Source organism: Bombus terrestris, chromosome 18, assembly GCF_910591885.1.
Source record: "Bombus terrestris chromosome 18, iyBomTerr1.2, whole genome shotgun sequence".
NCBI lineage: Eukaryota > Metazoa > Arthropoda > Insecta > Hymenoptera > Apidae > Bombus > Bombus terrestris.
The window spans coordinates 3500204-3516950 of NC_063286.1; the positions used below are offsets into that span (position 1 = coordinate 3500204).

General features: G+C 40.5%; 1 protein-coding gene and 1 long non-coding RNA gene across 2 annotated transcripts in view; both read left to right on the forward strand.

The window, feature by feature from the left end:
- LOC100643103 (homeotic protein proboscipedia) overlaps window positions 1-16747 on the forward strand; it is a 60773-nt gene that overhangs the window by 25562 nt on the left and 18464 nt on the right. The window lies entirely within an intron of this gene.
- LOC125386909 lies at window positions 5586-7382 on the forward strand. The gene is made up of 2 exons (XR_007227484.1): window positions 5586-7209; window positions 7309-7382. It is a non-coding gene; the product is annotated as an uncharacterized LOC125386909 (long non-coding RNA).

Below are 16747 nucleotides of genomic sequence, written 5' to 3' on the forward strand. Positions count from 1 at the left end.
GGAAAAAGAATTCGCTTCCTCCCCGGGGGCCGAGCGTCGCTCGATCCTCTTCGTTCGCCTACTTCCTTTCATTCGGGGCAATATTTCTTTTCGCGAGTCCCCTCACAGTGTCCTTTATCTAACAAGGAGCAAATCATTTCCCTATTATTTGCTCGCTATCGCGCTCTCACTCCTCCGAGGCTTCCTGGTCCGGCCTCGTTTCGCTTTACCGTTCGAGTGTTCCAGGCTGACTCGTTTCTCTCGTTACGAGAGCCAAGCTTCCTCTCTCTTCTTTCTTTCTTATTCCATTTCTTTCTAGCGCGCTCTCTATCGCTCCCGTTCTTGTCTCGCTATATTTTTTGGAGGCCGTCCAAAGTCTATTCATCGCGTTTCATGTTCGCTTTCCAGCACGAGATACAAGACTCGCGCTCTTATTCTTTTTTTTACCTTTCTATTATTTTTCGATTTAGTCTACGGCGATATTTTTACGTAGTTTCTCAGTTTCAAGTTTATGAGAAACGATATTTTTCTCTTGTTTCTTATTCCTGAGCAAGTCAAATATTTAGTAGAAAAAGAATGGTCAGTGTCGAGTATCGCAATGCAATGAGTGATGATATTGGTCGACTTGATCGTAAGTGATATTGTATATGATATTGACATGAATATAGGACACGAAACAAAACATATGAAATTGTCTAAAAATATTCCATAATGATTCGTGGCCAACATACATCTGTGTATAGTTTTACAATATGGAAACAAGTATCGTACGAAAGTTATTTGCTATTAAATAGCATTAAACGTAATGAATGGAGAATTTATGGCTAGGTTTATTGGCAGATTTAAGTGTGCAAAAATACATAGAACTCGTGCAATAAATTAAAAAATACATTAGGTTATTCGAAAAGTGTCTTTCTCTCGCAAAAGTGTTTTTTACAAAAGTGCACCTTTATACAAACGTGAAACCAAGTGTGTGAAATGTCGCGGTGTTTATCTCAACAGAACAAAATGGATCGTACGTAATTCGAGACAGTAATATAAAACAAGAAACGTTGTGCGTCTGTTAATTCCTCATAAAACGAAAGAAACTTTTCGGACAACCTAATATATGTATCACTAATAGTGTTACTAAGCGTGTCTCACTACTAAAGAAATTTCAAAGTGTGTCTCTATAGGCATATTTACTCTGAAATGTACGAAATGTAACCGTAGAGAAGAAGGAAGAAAGTTTTCTGAAAGAATTTCTGTAACCGCGACGGGACAAGCAAGACCAGCGTCCACCTTTCGGCGATTTATTATCGGGCGTAGCGCCTGCCTTCGAAGTTCGCCACGGGTTTTAAGGGGAGTAATTTAATCGTAATTAAGTACCTACACGCTTGCCTCTAAGTACATAAAGTTTATACACGAACGCGCGACGCCCGGAGCGACCGGCCTCGGTCCTTTCTGCTAAAAGGGGTGGCCAGTGGTCGGTTTAAACAATTATCACAAGGGTTGCAGCTTGCACGAGTTGACAAGGGTGATAAGTTATAGCGCGTGTGGGGTTGCTTAGGAAATGCTGCGTGGTCAAGTGCCGCCGGCCACGATGAATTACATCTATTACGGTAATGCAATTCTCTTTCTCTTTTTCCTACTCTTCTTTCTTGTCTTCGATGCGAGCTTTTCCATTTAATCCGAACGAAATGACGCCTCGCATAATTTACTGTAGGCCACGGTGTGGCGTGGCCAATTAGCCTGGAAAATGAAATTCTCGCGAAACCGCGCCCCCTCCCTTTCTTTCTTGCTAAACCTTTTGCTGTGTTCAACAGCCGCGAACCGATCTCTGTATACCGTCAGTGACTGTGAGTTAACCGTCAAGGTCTTCGTGTATTATGGCCGACTATGCTCGATATGAACACGAAACAGGGCGTTCATACTTTCTTAGACAATTTACAGTGAAGGACACAGGAACACATGTTATGGTTACGTTGAATTATCGCGCTAGATATACTGTCCTCTTTAGTTGAAGTATGCTATCTAACATTTTTTCATTTTTCATGATAATTTGAATTATTTTTTTTTTTTTCGTAAGTATATGAAATAAATATATTAGAGTCTTAGTAAACTTGTTAGACATTGTGATATTTCAATTTTATACATTACCTTAGCCTTCTTCTTAATAATATACAGTATATTGATTGAACAAAAAGCATAGCAAACACATGATATTACATATAATATGGTAAACATATAGAAATATGTCTGAATGAAAAAGAAAGTAATAATTAGAAATATAAAACAAAGTAAATGAAACAAACACATTATTGTCTTGAATTTTATGGAGACCAACATTAATCATATCATTTCCAAATTACTTCCATTTCGTGGAACATTTTATTTGAAAAGGCAAGTACTAATTATCTAATATTTTAATAAAAAAGAATTGATATATAAAGCTAATACTAAAATCATATAAAACACATAAGCTTCCTGTATTTCTTAACTTTAGTTTACTTTCTTAACTTAGTTTAGTTTCTTAACTTAGTTTTCTTTTTAAGTAGTTATATCGTACAGTCTGTTACAAAATAACGAATTAATGAAGAAAAATAGAAATAGTACAGAAAAGGTAATAAAATTTAAAATTTTCTTCGATTTCATAATATGGAATTATATTAATATTATTGTTAAGAGAAATTGTTATTAAAGTGATTCTTGACTATTATTGACTATTACACAACTTGAGTACTGTAATGAAAAAGCGAGCAGAGGCACTGTCAGCGCAGCTGCATGCTACAGTAGGGACATCCATCGTAGCCAGACTAGACAAAGCTGGCAACAAGTCTCAGAATCTTTCTGGTTGGAAAATGATCTTGTTTTATAAGTATTGTTCCTCAGCTCTACTTTTAGATGCACGTAAAATAAACTGCTTTAGGAACGACTAATGCTTCTAAATACTTGCATATTATCAAAATTGTATCAATAAGTAAACCACAATACCTAACCTCAATTATCAACTACGAACGTTTGAACTACTTTTCAAAATGAATTGCTGCGGATACTTGTGCATTCTCTGGAAAATTTAAATACGTAAAGGTGTACAAATTTCACACAATGTACGATAACATGTAAAATATCCAGATTCAAATTACAATATCCTATTACAGTATCTACACTAGGAGCCTGCTGAAATTGAAACTTCACAACAATACATAAAAGTGTACAGATTTCACACATGTTTACGAAAACATGTAAAATATTCCTATTCAAGTACCTGTTACAACATCTACACGATGATCACTATTTAAAGTGCATTTCTTCTGTTGTGTTTACAAAACTGTAAATTTATATAATCCTGCACATCATACACGCAATTCCAACTATCTAGAAGCTTCCTAAAATTGGACCTTCGCAACAATCAGCTTAACACATCGCTCACACACGACATCAACACATCGATAAAACTCTGCTAACTAAAATCCTTTATCTTCCAACACTATGAGAAATGTCTATAATTTCGTGCAAGTCGAATCGACAGAGAAACTCTTCTCGAAGAATCACAAATTTTCGGCAGAAAACTGCGAGAGGGCAGGCGATTCAAATAATATTTTCATTCATAAGCGATCCGCAGGCGGCTTGCACCCTCCATGTCGCTGAGGAGCGTTACATAAGAATCAGGCGCGGAAAGGAACGATCGTAAATCTGGTCGTGCCGCGTGTGGGGGTGCGAGACACGGGCCGAGTGTCCTTTATAGCATTGTTAACAACTAATGTATGCGGCCCTCGAAACCCTCGCACATTTAACATTCTTTAACATTATTATACACATGGCGACCGTCTGAGCCGCTTGCCATCGGCCGGTGTCTTCGTGCCTTGCCATCCAAAAACGACCCTTCGCGCCCTCCCCGGGGAAGATTTTTGTCGGTTTTATTTAACTGCAACCTCGGAACCCTTTTCCATCCTCCTTCTGTAAGTCTGCTACCATTCCCCCTCCCCTTCTTTTCTTCTCCCTCCGCTCTCTCTTTTTTCCTCTTTCGCTCTTCCTCTCCGTTCGAAGGTTCAAGTTTCCGTCGTTTGGAATCTAGTCACGTTTTAAGACTTACGATCGGCACTGTAATTTCGAAGAACAAGTGCCGCTTACTACTTTCTGATACGACTTAAGAGAGGATGTAGGGGTAGGAACGACGCGTGCAAGTGCGTCCTGGTCCGAGTGTGATCCAAATTTACAAGCAAAGGCTGAATTGAAGATGACAGGTGAAATGGATCCTGGAAAATGTTTCATAACTGGATGCACGGTGTTAATTCGAAGTTAGTTAGTTTGGTCTTCTGCTTGACCTACTGTGATAATTTTCCTATTACTTGCGGCTAATTTCTATTTTCCTTGATTTATAATTACTTTTGTTGTATCGGGGACATATTGTGTAAGAAATATCAGGTGAACCATAAACAATGTTGCTAAAAGGAAAGTTTAATAGACCAATCGGTCCTTCAGTCGAATAATTACGCGGGAAAAAGGCCTAGTGAACATGGCCGGGGAAGAAGGAATAATTAACAGTCAGTAGTTAGTTGAGAAGTCAGTGTTGCCAACGTTGTCGAGGAGGGAAGTTGTGAATTAACTATTTAGTTATCTTAATTATAATAGCGCATTATTGTATTTAGTTCACATTAAATAATCGTTTTCTGTTTAATCCATTGGAAATAGATCCATCGATCAATAAAAAGATCCTACACTTTCATGAAAATAGAAACAAATAGAAGGAAGGATTTGTACTTTAAGTAACCTTGAATTTTAATTTTAATTTTAAATGGACTATAATTTCATCAATTTTGCGAATTAATCATCGTCATTATAATATATCAAATAATTTGGTAAAAAGAAATTCTATTAATCAATAATGAGGACGTGGAAGAGAAAGCTAGATGACGTGCGAGGATCGAAACCCAATTAAAAATAATTAGTTTACGTCTGGGAACGTTAAGTACGATATTAGTTCATGTATCACGATGTACGATAGACTCGTACTTAGAATAGACATCGCAGTGCCGCTTTTCCTCGCCGGAATCATCCGAAGGATTTATTACTGCGAACGCAATAATTCAGCGTAACGCGATTAATGAAGCATACCGTGAACCTTGTTTTGTCACGTATACTCCCCTTTCTCTGTGTATCGTTCTTAGTATGAATTCTGTATAGTAACATTCTACCTATCTCAGCAATCGTCCCTAACTAAATATTCGATGGCTGCAGATATCCAAATTTCCAATTTTCAATATTTTCCAACGAAACTAGAGTTAGTTTGGCATAACCTAACCCCATTTTTCTATTTCTTCGAACCATGTGTCACAATCGATAAGCGAAACTATAATAATAGTTTGAAACTCTGAAATTTTATGCAGAAATTTGTTTATTTTGAAAATGTAAATTGTGCATTAAAATTAAAAGTGTATTAAGAAAATTGGTAACTGACACGGGTATGCGGTTACCTACACGAGCCTTAATTCCATTTATCATTCGCCAGTAACAACAAACTTCTATGGAAAATATTTACACGTCAGCCAATTCACTCGCACTCGCAGCTGCTCCATCTGAAGTGTAACGATGCAACCGAAACTTTAATAAACACTGAACCTTCCTCCTCGGATAATCATCACCGTGTTTCTAGCATCGAAATTACGTAAACATAACCAGATAACAATCTGCAGATATTACTTGGATGATCTTATTGGAATTCAAGATAATGATCGTCGTTCAATTCGCACAGACATTGAAACTAATACGTTGATCGTCAGGTCTCTGTTAGTCGCAGCGAAAGGCTGGCCAGCTGACGAACGCCTAATTGCGTGAATATCAATCGATGCGACGCGATACGGGACATCACTTTCTCGCTGACGACACGTGAGAATCTGTCAGATAATAAGACGCGCGTGTAATTTGCAACGAGATGAACGTCGCGACAGAGAGCGACGAGTGTGTTGGGCGCGATGATTACGCAGCTTGGACGATTGCTCATCGAGGCGGTGGGAAACGCTCGGACGATTAGTGACGATTACCGCCATGACTATCGAAACGGCGCTCTCCGCTCGATCTTCGATCGATCGATGATGCAGCGGTGAGCTATTACGTGAATATAGTAGGAGTTGGCTTGATGTAATGTGTAAGTAAGATCGTGAGAAGATGAGAGGGAAGGAAGAACTAACCTTGGTACATCCTGGATACCTCATTTTGAAAATATATTGTTAGGAGGAAATTAAAGTGTCGCATTCGAGTGAGACAAGTTTCAGAAGCGTAAAAGGTGTAAAGGATAGGTTTAATGTAGTTACACATTGCTTGATATTGTTTTAATGTTTGTTGTGAAGCAGGTAGAGAAATTATACGTGGAATTGTTTTAATTCGAGTGGCTCATTGCGTTGCGTTGGCAACTAAGTGATTGCGGCTTTTGTCATTAGATAGTATTGAAAAATCCGCAATCTAACCTGATAGAATTGGAAGATAATCAACAATCGGTTTGACGTTGCTGCTGCTATAAAACAGGTGGATGAATTGTACGAAGAATTATCGAAATTCAAGTAACAAGTTGTAGAATTGTAAGATGATCAACGAGAAGTTTGATATTATTGCTACGATAACACAGACAGAGGAAATGCTATGATTCGAGTGACAAATTTTGTTATTTAAGACAGCCAAAGACATGCTCGATATTGGTGCAGTAAAACAGGTGGTGGAATTGTACAAGGAATCGTGTTTTCCACAAGGTGGAGAAAAAGTTTCAAGGGGATATCGGAGAGATACAAGCTAAAAAGACGCGAGATTTGCAGGGACGAAAGAAAGTGGAGGGGAGGGACTGTTCGAGGGGCGGTCGATCTTATTTCCCGTCGTGACACTTTGCACCGCTGCCGGGAGGGCCGCAGAGGACTTAAAATTTGTATAGATTAAAATAAACTTTTTATCCGACTACGAGTTTCCGATGTTCAGGGTGGAGCGAAGGAAACGACAGGGGATGTGGTGAGCAAGACAGAAACTTTCAGAACGAAACCTGGATGCAACGTTGTTGAAACGAAGCGCTCTCCTTTCTTTGCGCACCTGTTTCACCTGTTTTCTTTCATTTCTTAAATTACAAATCGACTTTTAAATGTTCAATTATCGTTGTTTTTTTAAATGAAACACGTCTAACCCTCTGACAGATGAAGGATTCAGAACGAACAATTTAGAAAATAATTATTTCTTTGCTGTCAACATTTCTTACACTTCTGACACCAGGTATAAAAATATATGCGCTTTTAGCTTCTTATGGAAAATAAATATTAATCATACGAATAACCAACAATTACATATGATGAAATTTATGGTATGTTTCAGATATATTTGACAATAACCTCAAATGGCATTTGTGCTACGCAGTGAAATAATTGAAAACCAACAAAGAATAACAAGAAAACGTTAATAGCATCCCATTATTATCCGATTAGTTTTATCATCATTGAAATCAATAAAATTCGATCAAACTCTTTTTTTTCAATTTTCTTCAAACGCAACAGAGACTTTTGACAAAAGGAAGGAACATAGGAAGAAAAGTAAAAAAACATGTTCGCGTTGATGTCACGATGGGATAAAAAATCGAACAGCATGAAGACTGATTAATAATCGTTCGGAAAGTGTGCGAGCGATTATCCGCTCGCTAAGGGGAAGGCTTATTTTTCTATGGACGCCGCAGCGCGGTCTTAATGGTATTACGGGGATGAAGCTCGTCCGAAATTGGCCGGCCCTTTGTATTTTGATTATCGTCGGATTATTTTAATCACATTAGCGATCTGCGCGGTAACGCCGATCCGCCTGTTACAGTAAGGAGCTTCTCGCAAAATCAATCTCGCGTCTAATGGGAAGATGGCGCTTTTCATCCCCCAGAGACCACTCCCGTTTTGCGTACCGACTACCCTTCGTCTTCGGAATCGTTTTCCACCACCCCTTACTTCCTCGATACAACGATATCTCCGAATGTTCGAACGGTATCTACTAAATCTTATCGATTAGAATAGCTTCTCTTAACTTTGCACGACTAGAAAAATGTGCGGAAGAAATGATGTTTTCTTTCTTGTATTTCTTCTATTTAGATTTCATTTCTTTTTAAATCATTTTGATAAAAGTATGGGTTTGTTTATGTTGGTGATAAAGCACGACAAATGAAATTTGTCTTTTTGACCAAATAGCTGTACATATAAATATAAGTAACTATACATATTTTCGACATACACGCATGTACATTTATTCTATAGCTTAACACAATCGCTGTTATTGACGCATATACGCATTGTCAGAATTGCCTCATTCACTACGCAGTTTTTGGCTTCTCGAGGTTACGCGTCCCAACAAAAATGGTTATTTGTTATGGCTATTGACAAGAACTATTCGAATATACGTAATATTGAGTGTATCATCTTCGAAAATTGAGAGCGACTATCCCAAAACGCGACACATTATCAAACAGCGGCGTAGAATGCAGATTCAGGGGTCCAATCCAAAAGTACAGTAGTCCTGGACTTTTCTCATGCTCCTCTCCCAAAGTCCAGCCACGTAGGACTCGATTCACTGGTATAAGAAGATCAAGGGACACTGCATTCGCTGCAAACTATCATACTCAACCCACTACTTCCGCAATAATCGCCAACAATTTCAGTATTCAGCAGCTACGTCGATGACAAATCTTCTACGAGCTGCCTTCGAAACGAAGAATTGGCAACGCGGAAGCAATAACAGTGTTCGACTGGTCGACCACGTCCCAAGGTACAAGGTGTACGTAGAATCTAGCGGACAACTGAACGATTTCAAAAAAGAAGGAAAAATAAAAGAAACGAACGCGAAATTGATCGCGGCGCGTTCCGACGTCCCTGCTGGCGGCTGCGATTAGAATATGCCGCGTGTACCTGTAATTAGATAGCAGCTCGAGGACGACTCGTACAAATCGCCAGGATTACGGGTGAGCAGTGTTTCTAGCTGTGTATCCGCGGGTATTAACCGGCGCCTCTATCTCGAAATACCGCAAAAATTCTGACGGATGGCCACGATCGGTCATCCGTCCGCACGCTTTCTTCCCAGTCGGCCGAACCTTCCTATTAGCGTGCCTTGGTCATTTGCTTATTCTACCGGTGTCGCGAATGTTTCTTGCGTCACGAATCTATTTGCTGGGAATCGCAGTTTGTTTCACAGTTCACTTCGTACAGGTGTTGTTCCTTCGTGCAGAATATTAATGACCGTTTGATTTTTATTTTGGCTTTTCTTCGATGGACAGTGTTCGTTGTTCAGTGGATAAGTTGGTACGCATTGGTTAAGAGGGGCATGTTCGTCGATGATCGTGTGGTGTCGTTTGGCTGAGTTGGGGAATCCGATGAAAGTTGTTGGAGCATTGTAACGGTTCCAGTCATAGTTTCTGAATTGTTGTTTGACGTAGCTGCGCTTGATACTTGATGAAGGAGCACTCATCTTAGACCTCGTATCGTGTTTAGCAGCAATATACGAAGCAGTATAAGCAGACTGTGCGTGCTCTGATCGATTGATGACTGCTCTTCTCCTGCTCCCTCTATTGACTCTCATAATATTGTAACGGTATGAACTTTACAGTAGATTTTGCTATCCAAAAACGTGGTACACCATCGATCAGTACCTTTGTAATGTGACAAACCATCGGTAAATTTGTATCTCCTCTTAGATCCCACTCATCTGAATATTCTAAACTAATGAAACTAACCCACGCAAGGATATCAGGTAGTGTCCAGTCAGGCTAAATACAAGAATATTATTTACTGTTGAAGTAACTACTTGTATATCCGTGACCTGGAGACTGCTATTATACAGAAATATTCTAAATGAGGAACAGTGCATATTGTACCCTTGAGTATACATTATGTTTTGGGTTGCAAGGTCTAGGAACAAAGGAACTGATAAACAGTTTTCTATTTATGTTCCTTGTAGCCTTTGGCTAAAACCATAAGGTTAACTCTTTGGTAATGTCCTTTGCTATAGATGAACGTGCCCCCTATCATATTCTTATTGTATTGTAACACTGAAAGAGTGAGGATCTCAATTAGCATACACTATACCTGTTCCTTTCCATATTTCAATATATTTTTCTTTACAAATTCATCCACTGGATCCTCTATCAATTGACCTCAACAGAATATGAAACTAACACTGACTAATCTTTGAGCAGCTTCAAGGAGCTAAATGTAAATTTTACTGCCTTGCATGATACAAGAATGGATCCTAAGGTTATGTTAAACAACACATTGTCCTATTGTCATTCTATTGTTTAGTAAGAGAGTAAGGATCTGAATCAGCATAAACTTGTACCTTCAATTATTTCAATATACCTCTTTATTACAAATCCATCCACTCGTTTTTCAAGCCGTCAACCTTAACCTCAACATTTACTACACACAAGTATAAATGAAGTATATTTCTTCAATACACAAATATATCTGTTATCTACTTTTAAGAATTGAAGACTATTGACCAACAACGTATTACATTATCAATTTGTCAAAATAAGAATTTTGTCAATACCACCTAATGACAAAATCCGCAACCACTTAGTTGCCAACCCAATAGTACCTATGCAGACTCACTCGATCCACCGTTTCAAGAATAGAAGCAAAGATTGTGAACCCTGCAAACCGCACCCAACGAACTGTAGCCTGGTCAGCTCACAAAACACCAACCACTGCAACGATCCGACAAACCACGGCGTGCAAACCTTTTAAGCCAGCGCCACGCCACAACTTGCCCCACACGTTGGTATATCAAGGATCAAAGAGCAGCGATGAATTATTAGTGAGTGGTCTGCGTTTGCGGTGTCGTGACGTTTATCTCGACCGGTGGTGCACGGCGTGGTATAGTAATTTCAGAGGCGTGCAGAGTCGATCGTGAGCCACGGCTGGTAGCGGTCGTGCAACCAGGCAGCTGTCCTGGGTCGCGGTTTCGTTGCTATTTGCCGGTGGTGGTTCGCGTGATCAGCCGAGGGATCCTCGTGCATAACGTTGGCCGCGACGCCGCCGGTGCCGCGAGCACAGATTTGTTATCGCGACGATGCAGATAGAATCGAAAAAATGAAACGGCCGCCGTGTAACCGGCAATTCTCCGAGCTGCCGGCAATGAATCAAAGCGACGTGGCAGCGCGGCGCGGCGTTCAGATCCGCTTCCTCGACGCGTGCATTTTCCCCGATCCCTGGGCCCGCTTGAAAACCCGCGATCCACATCGATATATCCTTTAGTCGTAATTAGCGCGGCCTCGGCTACAAGGTCTCTGAAACACGTTCATACATTTTTATAAGAACCTACAGTTACTTGGTTGATGAACCGAGTTGCAGGCGGAAGAGGGTGGTTTCTTCCACCAGTCGTTTGCATTTCTTTGCTCGCTCCGTTGCCTGAGAGGAAGCCTGATCGAATTGCAGGTACTTGTTAGTTTTTGGCTGAACATTGCGATGGATTTCATCATTTGCACAGAAATCTTTTCCAATATCTGCAACATATTTTTATAATATTAAACTTAACGACGAAAGTATAGCATCAGATTATCAGAGCATAGAATCATAACACAAATTTTCATCTAGTCGATTAAGAATCCTGTACTTGGTTCAAGTACCATTAACTTTTAAACCATCCTGTATATTTAAAATCTTAATTTTAGATCTACCAACCTTATACATAAAGAGATGCCACATACATAAACATAGTGTTCCAATCTCTCACAAATACGTGGTTCCTCTCTGCTCATTCCCGTAAGAAAACAAATGATCTGCCAAAATACAGTATCCGAAAACCAATCTGCTCGGTATCCTTGGAAGAACACGTCCGGCCCCACCCAACGAAGAAGAGGCCCCGAGAACATCTCGTCCGAAAAACCGAATGCCCATCCACGGTCTTCTCTCCAACCCTATCATCAATTGCCGCATCCCTCGTATCAAAGCATTGCCTTGGAAAAAAATGCGGTTCGCGGTACGAAGGACAAGGATCGCGCAGCCACGAAACGAAATTCGAAAAGAAGGAGGGACGACAGCTCGGAGGAAGGTGGCTGGTGGAAAGAGTTGTGGTGAAGGAGCCGAGAGAGGCACTCACGGAGATGCACGCACGGGTCGAAGGTGGTCGCTCCACCCCGATGATTGCAGGTTGCATCGGCACGCCTTCGGACTCGGCTTGGCCAGTGTGGTTCGCGCGCGCGCGCTCGGTCGCACACACGTCCCCTTCGCGGTCTGCGGCTCTCTCTTTCTTCGGTGCATCCAATTTTCTTGCAGGAAGAAGGGCCTGTACTCGTCCGCGGCCACCATAATCACGTTGCACGCGGCCAACATGGCCGCCGTAGCGTGGCAGCGGCAGCTGCAGCGCCGCGCTCCTCCTGGCTGCGCGCCTTTTTTCCCTGTTTTCGCCTTTTCTGCCCTTTCATTAATTTTTCGTCGCGGTTTTCCTCCTTCTCGGCCCCCCTCTTGCCTCGTTTCGATGCGTGTGTTTCAACGTTGTTTCTTTCCGTCTCTCTTCTTTCTTTCCTCTCCTCCCCCTCTGCCCCTCTCTCTTCCTCATATTTTTCTCTCTTCTTTCATTCCTGTTATCTCGCGATTCCTCTTACCGGTTCGTTCTTACTAACCGCGTTTTTGCGTCACTCGTACTAGAACTAAAGGAACAAAGCGACGAGAAGTTATGCTAATGCGAGCTTCGAGTTCTCGGAAGAAGCCTCGGTTTCGCGAAAAATGCGATGGCCACACGGACACGCGAGAGGGCTGTTGCGGCCGTAGTCGAGCGCAGGAAGCAGGTAATAACAAGGTGCGCCCTGTCGTTACGTGCTTCTTGCATATGGTTTAGAGCGGATTACGAACAGCGCGAGGACATCACGCGTGTGCTCCCACTGAACTTGCTCTAATGAACGAAAGGACTTCCCCCACCCTGGCTAATGAAAGCGGCCGTCTGCACGTAAACCTCCGCTGGGTAAACGAAACGCCATTCGTATCTTCCCCCTCGATACTCGCGCTACAATTTCTTCATCGTTTTCACCGACTCGACCTGTTCCCTGATCTCCTGCTTTCGTTAAGAGCTGATGGTGGTGGGAGAAGCTGGAATGTTCCGTGGAATGGACCATCAGGGTTATTCAAACTCGAAGTCGTGAATCTACATTGGAAACTTTATGTCGATGTCACTTGAACATGTAGATATTTTGACGAGATAAGCTGAGGAGTTTCTTCGGTTTTCCTCTTGCGAATTCTTTTTTAAACTCTTTTAACTTCGTTGATATTTAACTATTCGCAATGTTAGTTTTATTCGCTTTAAAAAGGTTTACTTTTATGCCACGAGGCTTACCATAGACCGTATTCCTAACCGTCGCTCGTGGTACTACAGTGTCGCAGACAGGATCGTCTTACATGATCGGCGAAATATATACAATATAGCGACAAGCGCATAGTTGTCATCAAGCAGCGAGTTCTGGAAACGTCGATTCGTCTTCGGTTCGTTACTTCATCCACACAAAGAAGGTGGTATACGTGATCATAGGCGCGAACGGTGGCGTGACCCGAGCGTAGTGGGGGTCGTCTCCGAGAGAAGACAAAGAAAAGATCGAAGGGCAATCAGTATCATTTGAGGATTCAAACGTTATGCATCGAGAGGTCCAGACGAATAAAATTAAAGTCGATTAGTCTAACGAATATATCGAGAAATATCATAAAGTCGGGTCGAATTCGTGTATCAAGCTAATTGTATTTATCATTAAATAATTTGTGACGTGCTCATTATAATATTAAATATTGTTAAATATACAAGTTTATATTAAACCTGTTAATTCAGTGTTAAACTCGTTTGAACCACCTCTGTTATCTTAATCGAAACAGGGGAACGACTAATTCGCGGCGTCGGTTATCCGAATCGTAGCGAGAATTTACAGCTCTCGCTGACGCGTTTTGCTTGCGACCGCGTCTCTCCATGAACGATCGTAACATACACTGTGTCATATTAATTTTTATAATACTTCTTACATCTGTGTTTTGATAATAATTTTTCAAATATTCCAAAAGTAATATTTTAAAATTTCAAAATGAAGATTAATTAATCTCTACCACAATATCGTATAACTAACCTACCGTGTCTACAAAACAGTTGTCCAGTGTTCTTCTCATGATCAGTTCCATAGAACCAATGGTAATTAACCCTCTTATTAATCCTCTAATTGTTTAGAACAGTATATTTCAAATCTTTTTCAGATTCTTCCAAATTCATTTTCAAATTTTCTGACCCACTAACTTATAATTAATATAATCGTTATAATATAACATTTTGTTATAATAGTATAATTGTTTGTGAAAAATGAGAGAAGTCGTTGATATACGTAACTACTACTGTCAGGAAAAGTTGTACAAAGATCGTTAGCCATCGACAAGAATCGCGATACGATGGTCTGAAAGAGGGAAACAGTCGGAGTGGCTGGAAACTGGAGCAGCAAAGTGGGAAATATTTTGCGGACTGCGGTGGCCAAGCGTGGTTCTTGCCTGGCTCGCCGTTAATTGATTATGGCTCGTACGGGCCGCGAACCCCAAAAAGCAAAGCGACCATCGCGGCCATTCCGGGTAGCGCCACCCTTCGCGTTTAGTTTTGTTCGTTTCCCTTGCCGTTTCCAGGCTACGCCTTCGTATAAATCTGTAATGAGCCACAGTTTACGACGATTCCACCCCCACACTCCCCTTTTCTCCCCCATGCGTTTCCTCCGGCGATTTATCCGCCACAAATTACCCGATCGCCCGTACACCCCGTCATCAGCCAATGAATAATTTTTTCATCGTTAGATCAAGTTTCTCCACCTACGTCTCACAGTCGATAATTATCTGTTTGATCGACAGAGTTTTTGGAGGTTAATCTACCTTTCTTTCTATTTTACTCTTTTTTCTTATCATTGATTTTTATTATCGAACAAATGAATTACATTTATAAGAATTAGAATTATACCTTGCAAAATATCATTTATGATGATGATGAATTTTGGAAATTAGAAATTACAAGTAACGAGATTGCCAATAAAAGAACGAAACTCTGCGAGTAAATCTTATAGGTTATTAGTCACAATATTCGATTGAGTGTAGAACTTTGAAATTGTAAATGAAAAATCTAGATCACTTTACTAATATTATTAGAATGAATTATTGAATTTTATTATTAGAATAAAAGTTATTAGAATTGTTGAAGTAGTCACCACTTCTAAGAAAACTCTACATCTGGTCTTTTTAGTTTTCTCAACCACTGAAGCCATCGACAGCGTATAGACAATAGACTGGGATCTGCACCAGCTCAAATTATATTTCTACTTGTACCTACAATTCTGTATTAAAATATATTTTCTGCTTCACAATTTAACCTCAATTTAATAACTTCAACAAGAATATTATTAGAAGATTATTGTACATGAGGACCCCGAAGAGAAGACCGTCTGGCAATTACGTTCGGTAAACACGTAATCACTTGAACCATTCAGAAGCCAATTCAATTGCTTTGTTTTTTAAAAACGTCTCAATTTTAGTATCAGAATGGCTGATTGTATAATGAGTACTTGAGAGACCAACCGATTAATCTTGACGAAGCTGGCCCATTCGGCTTCCGTGTAACTGATTTGCGCTTTTGATGCCGAGGGGAAAGTTATGCTGTTTTCAACAACTAGCTACGTTATACTACTTACAATTTTTTCGAAATCTCCATCTATAAAACATCAATATCAAAAGATCAGAAAGAACGAACGAAAGTTTCTCGGCTAACCTTATTTCAACTTTCACGTTTCAAATTAACGAAAAATGTAATTTCTAGATAATTTCATCGCCATATACGAAACCGAAAGATCAACCTATAGAGTTCAATAAACCGGTCACTGTGAGAGTTAATGGAGAACAGGCGATGGCGAGATTTCACGCTGACCCGAAGCGGTCTAGAATTTCGAGCAGTCGAGATGATCGAGGGGTTATCGATTAACTGCGGATGGGCCGCGTGCTATCGGTTCTCTACCTGTTTCGGACACGGAACCGGCTGTCTCCTCGTTTGTTTCCAAGTCTCGTCACTCATTTTTCATGCGTTTACGCGGTCCTCGACGTCGAAAGGAACAGAGCAAGAGAGATATACTAAAGCAAGAGGAAAAGGAAGCGGCTCTGTTGTTCACGTCAGTCGATAGAGCGGCTCTTTCCGTCCTTTGTTCTAGCCCGCAAGTTTTCTTCCTGCGGGCCAAGGGGAAACAAAAGACAAATTACAAAGACGGCCATCATGTGACCCTTCCCACCTGTCTATAGGCAACTGGCCCGGCCAACGAGCCGAACCAGATACGAAGAATTCCAAGCAGGACCACTTTCTCCATTTGTATTCTTCTCTTGTTCTCACCTATTTTTTAATACTACGAACAACAAATTTGTCAGTATGGCGAGTTTAGAATTTTTTCTTTTTACAATTGCAAACGCTTCTGACAAAATTAATAAATTGCGTATGGCGCTGTGCGCGCTTAGCGCGCTCCCAGGACCAGCACTTTTTTGAACGCTGTAGGAACATGTTTGGCAAGCAATTGGATGCAAATGTGCAGATTTTTAATTTCCATTTGGTTATTATATTTTTTATTCAGTCTTCTTCTATGTCTGATCGCATCGCTTAATTCAAGAACGTTGCTGCTATCACCGAATTCATTTTCGTCGCCAGTGTTGTTCGCTGCATTTTCTTTACATCTATGTGTCATTTTGATACTTTTATAGAATTAGGGGCTGTTTCATAGAATAATTTTTGTTAGAAATTGTCGGTAACAGAT